Source organism: Choloepus didactylus, chromosome 8, assembly GCF_015220235.1.
Source record: "Choloepus didactylus isolate mChoDid1 chromosome 8, mChoDid1.pri, whole genome shotgun sequence".
NCBI classification, from domain to species: Eukaryota; Metazoa; Chordata; class Mammalia; order Pilosa; family Megalonychidae; genus Choloepus; species Choloepus didactylus.
The window spans coordinates 11,651,667-11,664,413 of NC_051314.1; positions in this window are offsets into that span (position 1 = coordinate 11,651,667).

Sequence of the window (12,747 nt, forward strand, 5' to 3'; positions counted from 1 at the left end):
TTCTTAATTGTTCCTTAATGGCCGTAATCTCCTTGTCTCTTAGCATTTCAATAGCCCATTAGATCTGCAAGGAGGGCCCTTCTTTTTTTTTTTAATCTTTTTCTCTTTTTCTAAAACAATTACTCTATGAAGCCCATTACTGAAAGCCTAAAAGACTTGTAATTTGGACCCAGACAAGAGCAAAGTTAAGAGAGCTCTGAGACACAAGGCAATAAGTCCAGTGGCTGAGAAAATTCGCTAAACACCACAACTTCCCAAGAAAAGGGGGGTGTCCCCTTACAGCCATCTTCCTGGTGGGCAGGGAACACTCCTGCCAGCACCAGCGCCACAGCCCAGAGCTGCCTCAAACAACCCAGTGGGACAGGAAGTGTTTCCAACAACACACACACATACCACAATATCCAGCATGTACAGTAGCCTTTCCCAAACCCTCAGCTAATTGTCCCAGAGCTGGGAAGGCAGAGCTGTGTGAAAAGGGGGAAATTAACACGCCCCATTCAGACATCCTTTCAGCAGACTGGGAATGCTCGTACACAGTCCTGCAGCCCAGAACCTCCCTTGGGGGACGGTGCTCACCTGTGACACAGCACAGTCATCCCTCAGCAAAGGACCTGGGAGTGCACACCTTGGAAGAGGGACCCACTCACAAGTCCCAGGGACCATACGCCAATACCAAGGACTTGTGGGTCAGTGGCAGAGACAAATTATGGCAAGACTGAACTGAAAGATTAGACTATTGCAACAGCTTTAACTCTCCAGGTACACCTGGGAGATTTGATTATTAAAGCCGCCCCCCCAACCACTCAGACACATGCCCCATATGCAGGGCGGGCAACACCAACTACACATGCAAGCTTGGTACACCAATTGGACCCCACAAGACTCACTCCCCCACTCACCACAAAGACAAAGTGGGGGAGAACTGGCTTGGGGGGAATAAGTGGCTCGCAGACACCACCTGCTGGTTAGTTAGATAAAGTGTACTCCACGAAGCTGTAGATCTGACAAATTAGAGGTAAGGGTTTCAATCAGTCTACATATCCTAAAAGAACCCTATCAAGTTAAGCAAATGCCAAGAGGCCAAAAACAATGAAAATTCGTCTAGAAAAAAACAGATGATATGGATAACCCAAGCCCAAACACCCAAATCAAAAGATCAGAGGAGACAAAGTACTTGGAGCAATTAATCAAAGAACTAAAGATGAACAACGTGAGCATGGCACAGGATATAAAGGACATGAAGAAGAGCATGGCACATGATATAAAGGACAAGAAGAAGACACTAGAAGGGCCTAAAAAAGAAACTGCAAGAATAAATAAAAAAAATAGATAATCTTATGGAAATAAAAGAAGCTGTTGACCAAATTAAAAAGATTCTGGATACTCATAGTACAAGACTAGAGGAAGCTGAACAGTGAATCAGTGACCTGGAGGATGACAGAATGGAAAATGAAAGAACAAAAGAAAGAATGGAGAAAAAAATTGAAAAAATCAAAATGGACCTCAGGGATATGAAAGATAATATAAAATGTCCAAATATAAGAGTCATTGGAGTTCCAGAATGGGAAGAGAAGGGTACAGGTCTAGGAAGAGTATTCAAAGAAATTGTTGAGGAAAACTTCCCAAATCTTCTAAACACCATAAATACACAAACCACAAATGCCCAGCAAACTCCAAATAGAATAAATCCAAAGAAACCCACTCCAAGACATATTCTGATCACACTGGTAAATACGGAAGAGAAGGAGCAAGTTCTGAAAGCAGCAAGAGGAAAGCAATTCACCACTTACAAAGGAAACAGTATAAGACTAAGTAGTGACTACTCAGCAGCCACCATGGAGGCAACAAGGCAGTGGCATGAGATACTTAAAATTCTGAGAGAGAAAAATTGCCAACCAAGAATTCTTTATCCAGCAAAGCTCTCCTTCAAGTTTGATGGAGAGCTTAAATTTTCACAGACAAATGCTGACAGAATTTGCTAATAAGAGACCTGCCCTACTTGAGATACCAAAGGGAGCCCTACCAACAAAGAAACAAACAAAGGAGAGAGAGAGATGGAGAAAGGTTCACTATTAAAGAGATTCAGCATGGGTACATTAAAGGACATTAAGACAGAGAGGGAAAATATATATCTGACAAATATAAACCAAAGGATAAGATGGCTGAGTCAAGAAAGGCCTTCACAGTAATAACTTTGAATGTAAATGGATTAAACTCTCCAATTAAAAGATATAGATTGGCAAAATGGATAAAAAAAAGTGAACCATCAATATGTTGCATACAAGAGACTCATCTTAGACACAGGGACACAAAGAAATTGAAAGTGTAAGGGTGAAAAAAATATTTCATGCACACTACAGCCAAAAGAAAGCAGGAGTAGCAATATTAATCTCAGATAAAATAGACTTTAAATGCAAAGATGTTATGAGAGACAAAGAAAGCCACTACATACTAATAAAAGGGGCAATTCAACAAGAAGAAATAACAATCATAAATGCTTATGCACCCAATCAAGGTGCCACAAAATACATGAAACAAACACTGGCAAAACTAAAGGAAGCAACTGATGTTTCCACAATAACTTTTGGAGACTTCAACACATCACTCTCTCCTATAGATAGATCAACCAGACAGAAGACCAATAAGGAAATTGAAAACCTAAACAATCGGATAACTGAATTGGATTTAACAGACATATATAGAACAATACATCCCAAATCACCAGGATACACATTCTTCTCTAGTGCTCATGGAACCTTCTCCAGAACAGATCATATGCTGGGACATAAAACAAGCCTCAATAAATTTAAAAAAACTGAAATTATTCAAAGCACATTCTCTGACCACAATGGAATACAGTTAGAAGTCAATAACCGTCAGAGACTTAGAAAATTCACAAATATCTGGAGGTTAAACAACACATTCCTAAACAATCAGTGGGTTAAAGAAGAAATAGCAAGAGAAATTGCTAAATATACAGAGACAAATGAAAATGAGAATACAACATACCAAAACCTATGGGATGCAGCAAAAGCAGTACTAAGGGGGAAATTTATAGCACTAAATGCATATATTAAAAAGAAAGAGCCAAAATCAAAGAACTAATGATCAACTGAGGAAGCCAGAAAACAAACAACAAATCAATCCCAAACCAAGTAGAAAAAAAGAAATAACAAGGATTAAAGCAGAAATAAAAGACACAGAGAACAAAAAAAAAAAAGAGAGAGAGAGGATAAATAACACCAAAAGTTGGTTCTTTGAGAAGATCAACAAGATTGACAAGCCCCTAGCTAGGCTGACAAAATCAAAAAGAGAGAAGACCCAAAGAAACAAAATAATGAATGAGAGAGGTGACATTACTGTGGATCCCGAAGAAATTAAAAAAATTATAAGAGGATACTATGAACAACTGTATGCCAACAAACTGGATAATGTAGAGGAAATGGGCAATTTCCTGGAAACATATGAACAACCTAGACTGACCAGATAAGAAAGAGAAGACCTCAACCAACCCATCACAAGCAAAGAGATACAATCAGTCATCAAAAAGCTTCCCACACCTCGTTTCCCCCTCCTGCTAATACCACATGTCTGAGAGGGCAGCAGGACCTATCAACTCTCCTTTCAAAAGATGTCCAGAATCCGACCACCCCTCACCACCTCCATGGCTGCCAGCCCGTTGGTGCAGGTCACCATTGCCTCAACCTGACTGCAGCCCCAGCCTCTTGACAAGTCTCTCAGCTGCAACCCTCTTCTGTCTATTCTCAATTCAGTAGCCAGAATGGTCCTGTCAAAATGCAAGCGGGACTTGGGTGATGAAGATGTTCTGGAATCGATCATGGTGATGGCTGCCCATATCTGTGAATATACTAAAAGCCATTGAATTGTATACTGTAAATGGATATTGAATTGTATGGTATGTCAACTTTATCTCAATAAAGCTGTTAAAAAATAAAATAAAATAAAATAAAGCTTCCCACAAATAAATGCCCAGGGACAGGTGGCTTCACAGGGGAATTCTACCAAACTTTCCAAAAAGAACTGTCACCAATCGCACTTAAACTCTTTCAAAACATAGAAGAAAATGGAACACTACCTAACTCATTTTATGAAGCTAATATCAATCTAATACCAAAACCAGGCAAAGATGCCACAAAAAAAGGAAAACTACAGGCCTATCTCCCTATTAAGATGCAAAAATTCTCAACAAAATCCTTGCAAATCGAATCCAAAGACACATTAAAAAAATCACACACCATGACCAAGTGGGGTTCATTCCAGGCATGCAAGGATGGTTCAGCATAAGAAAATCAATCAATGTATTACAAAACATTAACAAATCAAAAGAGAAAAATCAAATGATCATCTCAGTAGATGCTGAAAAAGCATTCGACAAAATCCAACATCCCTTTTTGATAAAAACACTTCAAAAGGTAGGAACTGAAGGAAACTTCCTCAATATGATAAAGAGCATATATGAAAAACCCACAGCCAGCATAGTACTCAATGATGAGAGACTGAAAGCCTTCCCTCTATGATCACGAATGAGAGAACGATGCCCGTTGTCACCACTGTTACTCAACATTGTGCTGGAAGTGCCAGCCAGGGAAGTACGGCAAGACAAAGAAATAAAAGGCATCCAAATTGGAAAGGAAGAAGTAAAACTGTCATTGTTTGCAGATGATATGATCTTATATCTGGAAAACCCTGAGAAATCGATGATACAACTACTAGAGCTAATAAGCAAATTTAGCAAAGTAGCAGGATAAGAGATTAATGCACATAAGTCAGTAATGTTTCTATATGCTACAAATGAACAAATTGAAGAGAAACTCAAGAAAAAGATACCATTTTCAATAGCAACTAAAAAAATCAAGTACCTAGGAATAAACTTAACCAAAGATGTAAAAGACCTATACAACGAAAACTATATAACTCTACTAAAAGAAATAGAAGAGGACCTTAAAAGATGGAAAAATATTCTATGTTCATGGATAGGAAGGCTAAATGTCATTAAGATGTCAATTCTACCCAAACTCCTCTACAGATTCAATGCAATCCCAATCAAAATTCCAACAACCTACTTTGCAGACTTGGAAAAGCTAGTAATCAAATTTATTTGGAAAGGGAAGATGCCTCGAATTGCTAAAGACACTCTGAAAAAGAAAAACGAAGTGGGAGGACTTCAAAGCTTATTATAAAGCCACAGTTGTCAAAATAGCATGGTACTGGCACAAAGATAGACATACTGAGAAATGGAATTGAATTGATAATTCGGAAATAGACTCCCAGATTTATGGTCAACTGATCTTTGATAAGGCCCCCAAAGTCACTGAACTGGGACATAACAGTCTTCTCAACAAATGGGGCTGGGAGAGTTGGATATCCATATCCAAAAGAATGAAAGAGGACCCCTACTTCACACCCTACACAAAAATTAACTCAAAGTGAATCAAAGATCTCAATATAAAAGACAGTACCATAAAACTCCTAGAAAATAATGTAGGGAAACATCTTCAAGACCTTGTATTAGGTGGCCACTTCCTAGACTTTATACCCAAAGCACAAGCAACAAAAGAAAAAATAGATAAATGGGAACTCCTCAAGCTTAGAAGTTTCTGTACCTCAAAGGAATTTGTCAAAAAGGTGAAAAGGCAGCCAACTCAAAGGGAAAAAATGTTTGTAAACCATGTATCTGACAAAAGACTGGTATCTTGCATATATAAAGAAATCTTACAACTCAATGACAATAGTACAACAGCCCAATTATAAAATGGGCAAAAGATATGAAAAGACAGTTCTTGAAGAGGAAATACAAATGGTCAAGAAGTACATGAAAAAATGTTCAGCTTCACTAGCAATTAGAGAGATGCAAATTAAGACCACAATGACATACCATCTCACACCAATTAGAATGGCTGCCATTAAACAAACAGGAAGCTACAAATGCTGGAGAGGATGTGGAGAAATTGGAACTCTTATTCATTGTTGGTGGGACTGTATAATGGTTCAGCCACTCTGGAAGTTTGGCAGTTCCTTAGAAAACTAGATATAGAGTTACCCTTTGATCCAGCGATCACACTTCTTGGTATATACCCGGAAGATCTGAAAGCAGCGACAGGAACAGATATCTGCATGCCAATGTTCATAGCAGCATTATTCAGAATTGCCAAGAGATGGAAACAACCCAAATGTCCTTCAACAGATGAGTGGATAAATAAAATGTGGTATATACACACGATGGAATACTACGCGGCTGTAAGAAGGAACGATGTCGTGAAACATATGACAACATGGATGAACCTTGAAGACATAATGCTGAGCGAAATAAGCCAAGCACAAAAAGAGAAACATTATATGCTACCACTAATGTGAACATTGAAAAATGTAAAACAAATGGTTTATAATGTAAAATTGTAGGGGAACTAGAGATAGAGAGCAATTAAGGAAGGGGAAATGATAACCCAATAAGAACAGATAAGCTATTGTGGGTAAATTTAACATTCTGGGAATGCCCAGGAATGACTATGGTCTGATAATTTCTGATGGGTATGGTAGGAACAAGTTCACAGAAATGTTGCTATATTAGGTTATTTTCTTGGGGTAGAGTAGGAACATGTTGAAAGTAAAGTAGGTATCTTAGGTTAGTTGCCTTTTTCTTACTCCCTTGTTATGGTTTGTTTGAAACGTGTTTTTTTTAAATTGTATTTTTTTTATTTTTTTTTATATAGTTGATTCAAAAAAAAAGAGTTAATGAAAAAAAATGCAGAGCCCCCTTGAGGTGGAGAATGCAGGGGTATTGGGCTTCCCCACCTCAATGGTTGCTGATGTGCTCACAGACATGGGGGACTGGTGGTTTGATGGGCTGAGCCCTCTACCACAGGACTTGCCCTTGGGAAGACTGTTGCTGCAAATGAGAGGCTAGGCCTCCCTATAATTGTGCCTAAGAGCCTCCTCCCAAATGCCTCTTTGTTGCTCAGATGTGGCCCTCTCTCTCCAGCTAAGCCAACTTGGCAGGTGAAATCACTGCCCTCCCCACTACGTGGGATCAGACCCCCAGGGGAGTGAATCTCCCTGGTAACATGGAGTATGACTCCTGAGGAGGAATCTAGACCCGGCATCATGGGATGGAGAACATCTTCTTGACCAAAAGGGGGATGTGAAAGGAAATGAAATAAGCTTCAGTGGCAGAGAGATTCCAAAAGGAGTCGAGGGGTCACTCTGGTGTGCACTCTTATGCACAATATACACAACCCTTTTTAGGTTCTAATGAATTGGAATAACTAGCAGTAAATACCTGAAGCTATCATACTACAACCCAGAACCCATGAATCTGGAAGATGATTGTATAAAAATGTAGCTTATGAGGGGTGACAATGTGATTGGGAAAGCCACATGGACCACACTCCTCTTTGTCTAGTTTATGGATGGATGAGTAGAAAAATGGAGGAAAAAAAGAAAAGGTACCTAGTATTCTTTTTTTACTTCAATTGTTCTTTTTCACTTTAATTTTTATTCTTATTATTTTTGTGTGTGTGGTAATGAAAATGTCAAAAATTTATTTTGGTGATGAATGCACAACTATATAATGGTACTGTAAACAATTGAATGTATGCTTTGTTTTGTATGACTGCATGGTATGTGAATGTATCTCAATAAAATGAATAAAAAAATGTAATGAAAAACAAAAAATATATATAGCATGGGAATGACGTTGGTGGGAATCATGAGATGAAGCTGGAAAGGCATGTCAGGACTAGAGCTCAGAGAGCCTAGACATTATGTGATAGCCAGTGAGGATCTGTGAGCTGCCAGATTCTCAGCAGGGCAGTCACATGATCAAGGACATGGTGGTATATAGGAAAAAACAGTTTCTAAAATAGTCTTGATGTGAGGTAGTAAGAACTAGAACTAGGGCAGCGGCTATAAGAATGAAAAGGAAGAGAGAGATCTTTAAAAGACTGAAGATACAGGATGTCCATGAAAACAGCAGAAAAGGGAACCCCAAAAGTCTATCCCTCCACAGAAGAAATGAATAAACTGGCAAAAACTGTCAGAATCAACTTTTTTGAATACTGGAATATAATTGAAAGCTTACAGCAACCAGGAGCATGCTTAACCAAGAAAAAACATCTGAAATTAGGTACAAGAGCTTTGTGGCATTTTAACATAACCTGATACCATCTTTCACTACCAAGCTCAGAGTAGCCTGGAAGACAACAGCACATATCCCCAGTACAAGTAATTAGTACCAGAGGAGTAGAATGTACCTATCCTCAAAGTGAAAATCCTTCTTGATGGACCAATTCAAAGGGTATGCACCAAACTTGGAACTCTCCCAGGACTCAGACAGCTATCAATGAGGCATTTGTCAAAACCATTGAAGTTTTAAAACATTCAGTTTCAACCTTTACCCTTTGGCCTGGTTTGCCCTGGTCTTAACCAGACCTGCTTCATTCATATCACTTATTGAAGTCTGGGCTCTTTTTCAGCTTTTTTTTTTTTTTTTTTTTTTGACAGTGGCTGTATGCACTAATACTGACATTCATATCTGCCGAGCTCTAGCTCTGAGTTTCAGGTGTCTCAGAGATATGCATTGTTCCAGAAACCAATCAGGTTATACGCTAGAGGATCAGCATCTCAAAGTTTAGAGATAGGCATTACAATTCAGGGATAGAGTTAACTGCTGTAAAAGCTTACAGTCTAGGGACTATTACAATTATTATGTCCATGTTAGGCTATGTTTTAGGATTCAACCCTGAGTTTACACACCACAGTTAGTCCCTATTGATGAGACATCATCCCTCTCACCATGTTTTCTCCAACACTTTTACTCCTATATATATATTTTCCTACAATTTTATAGAGTTATATTCACATACCATACATTTATCCACAGTGTACAATCAGTTGTTCATGGTATCATCATAAAGTTGTACATTTATCACCACAATCAGCACTTGAACATATTGATTCCAAGAAAAATTGTTTTTTTTTAGCAATAAGAAAAAAAATGATAAAAATAAAAACAACGTCATACAATACAATATACTAGTAAAGACAGCAAATAACACTACTACCAAGAATCCCATATTCCTCCCCTATATCCCCCTCTCATATACATTTAGCATTGGCATATTGCCTTTGTTACATTTAATGGAGGTATATTACAATGTTACTGTTGACCATAGACTCCAGTTTGCTTTGATTATGTTTTTTCCTGAACACCATCCCCTTTTCAACTCTCTACATGGTTGACATTCATTTGCTTTCCCACATGCAAAAATATTTTTATATTTGTATATTTAGTAACAGTCATTGGCCACTCCAATTTTTGCCATGTTATACAGTCCCAGTCTTTATCATCTATCTTTACCTCTAGTGTCATACATTCTCCTATCCCACCTCTTTCAGCTTTACTCACAGACATCTTTGTTCAGTGTACTTACAATACTGTGCTACCATCACACAATATTATGCTATCTATTTCTGGATCTATGAAATCAATCCTAAACATTCTGTAGTCCTTCAGCATCAAATGGCTGGTCTCTGCCCTCTTTCTATCTCCTGGTCGCCTGTGTTGTCAGCTTTTAACTCCCAAAGTTTGTTCATTAATGTCTGTTCATATTAGTGAGACCATACAGAATCTGTCCTTTTGTTTCTGGCTAACTTCACTCAACATAATGTCCTCAAGGTTCATCCACATTATTACATGATCCATGTCTTTGCTCTGTCTTACAGCTGCATAATATTCCATCATGTGTATATACCACAGTTTGTTTATCCACTCGTCCTTTGATGGACATTTGGGCTGTTTCCATCTTTTGGCAATTGTGAATAATGCTGCAATAAACATCGGTTTACAAATGTCTGTGTCTTTGGTTTCAGTTCCTCTGAGTATATACCTAGCAATGGAATAGCTGGGTCATTGGCAAATCAATATTTAGCTTCCTGAGGAACCTCCACAATGTCTTCCATTCTACATTCCCACCAACAATGAATAAGTGTGCCTCCTTCTCCACATCCTCTCCAGCACTTGTCATTTTCTGCTTTTTGGATAATGGCCATTCTGGTAGGTGTGAGATGATATCTCACTGTGGTTTTGATTTGCATTTCCTTAATAGCCAGTGAAGTTGAGCATTTTTTCATATGTTTTGAGCCATTTGTATTTCCTCTTCAGAAAAAATGTCTGTTCATGTCTTTTGCCCATTTTTTAAATGGATTGTTTGTCTTTCTGTTATTGAGATGCAGGATTCCTTTATATATTCGGGATATTAAACCCTTATCTGATATGTGGTTTCCAAATATCATCTCCCATTGTATAGGCTGCCTTTTTACTTCAACTTCCATATGAGACCAAGGGAAGAGATATCTATTTGGTACAGGATCTAAATTTTCTGAACAGTACAACTTCTAAACGGTACAACTCTACAGTCGATTTGTTCAAACACCACAAATGCATGGAACTTTGAATAGGAAGTGAAATACGGTAGGTTAGTATAGGCTGGAGTGAAATAGCGACATATCCGAGTAATTTGGGCACATAATAAAAAACATATTTACAGCCTCGCCCTCCCCAGCCCCAAGGATCTGGGGGAAGGTGCGGATGTGTTGGACATCCTCACCTGGACTGGTGTTGATGTTGTCACAAAATTGCGACTGGCGGATTGATGTGCTGAGCCCTCGATCATGGGACTTGCCCTTAGGAAGCTCGTTACTGCAAAGGAGAGTCTAAACTTGCATGTAATTGTGCCTAAGAGTCTCCCCCTGAGTACCTCTTTGTTGCTCAGATGTGGCCCTCTCTCTCTCTCACTGAGCCATCTCAACAGGTGAACTCGCTGCCCTCCCCCCTACGTAGGACCCGACTCCCAGGGGTGTAAATCTCCCTGGCAATGCAGAATATGACTCCCGGGGATGAATGTGGACCCGGCATCGTGGGACTGAGAGTATCTTCCTGACCAAAAAGGGGATGGAAAATGAGACGAAATAGTTTCAGTGGCTGAGAGATTTCAAATGGAGTCGAGAGGTCACTCTGGTGGACATTCTTATGCACTATACAGATAATACCTCTTAGGTTTTAATGTATTGGAATAGCTAGAAGTAAATACCTGAAACTACCAAACTCCAACCTAGCAGTCTGGACTCCTGAAGACAATTATATAATAATGTAGATTACAAGGGGTGACAGTATGATTGTGAAGACCTTGTGGATCACACCCCCTTTATCTAGTGTATGGATGAGTAGAAAAATGGGGATAAAACTAAAGGACAAATGGGGTGGGATAGGGGGATGATTTGGGTGTTCTTTTTTCACTTTTATTTTTCATTCTTGTTCTGGTTCTTTCTGATGTAAGGAAAATGTTCAGAGATAGATTGTGGTGATGAACGCATAACTATGTTATCATACTGTGGACAGTGGACTGTATACCATGGATGATTGTATGGTGTGTGAATGTATTTCAATAAAACTGAATTTAATTTAAAAAAAAAAAAAAAACATTTAATGTCCAGTGTATTAACACTGACACCTAGGGCAAGGGATAACAGTTAGGACAAACAATAGGTAAATGGAAAATCCTAAGAGGAAAGACTGGGGAATGAAATGCTGTGAGGAATAATGGCTTTGTAAAGCTCCCACATAATACCAGTGATAGCACATGGAAACACAGAATGCCATGTGCATGCTGAGGACTGGGCACATGCTCAGGTAAGAACTTAGAAGGACCTAAACTCTCACCACTGGCTTATCTTCAGGCTCCGCATAAGCAGAAAGGGAAGGCTAAGGCTGAATTGCAAACTGCCTGGCTGAGTGTTGAAAGCACATGCACAACACACACAAACAACTCACTAGCTGATCACTAAACTGAGACAGAAACTTAAGTGACTATACATGAGAAAGAATATACACTTTACAGGGGTAGTTCAGAAAAGTCACTAAAAGAACAAACAAAAACAACTACAACAAACAGTAACAACAAATTCTGACGAGGGCAGAGAATTTGATTTCCAGAATTTCCATATTATAATATTTAAGCTGTTCAGTTTTTAATAAAACATTATGAGGCATGCAAATGCATGGTCCATATACAGGAAAAAAGAAATTAACAGAAAATGTCCCTAAGGAAGCCCAGCCTTTAGACTTTTCAGACAAAGATTTTTAAATCAACTTTCGTAAATGTCTTCAAAGAACTAAATGAAACCATGTACACAGAACTAAAGGATCCAAACCATTAGAATGGCTACTATTTTTTTAAAAATAAAGAAAATAATGAGTGTTAGAGAGGATGAGGAGAAATAGGAACACTCATTCATTGTTGGTGGGAATGTAAAATGGTGCAGCTGCTGTAGAAAGACATTTTGGTGATTCCTCAGTAGTTTTAAATATAAAACTACCATATGACCTGGCAATCCCTCTACTAGGTATATACCCAAAATAATTGAAAGCAAGGACTCAAACAGATATTTGCACACCAATATTCATAGCATTATTCACAATTGCCAAAGGATGCAAGCAACCCAAGTGTCCATCAAAAGATGAATGGATAAAAACAAAATATGATATATATACACAATGGAATATTATTCAGCCATAAAAAGGAATGGCGTCCTGATACATGCAATAACATGGATGAACTTTGGAAGATATCATGTTGAATGAAATAAGCAAACACAAAATGACAAATATTGTATGATCTCACTGTTTTGAAACAATTACAATAAGCAAACTCATAGAGTCAGAATCTAGAA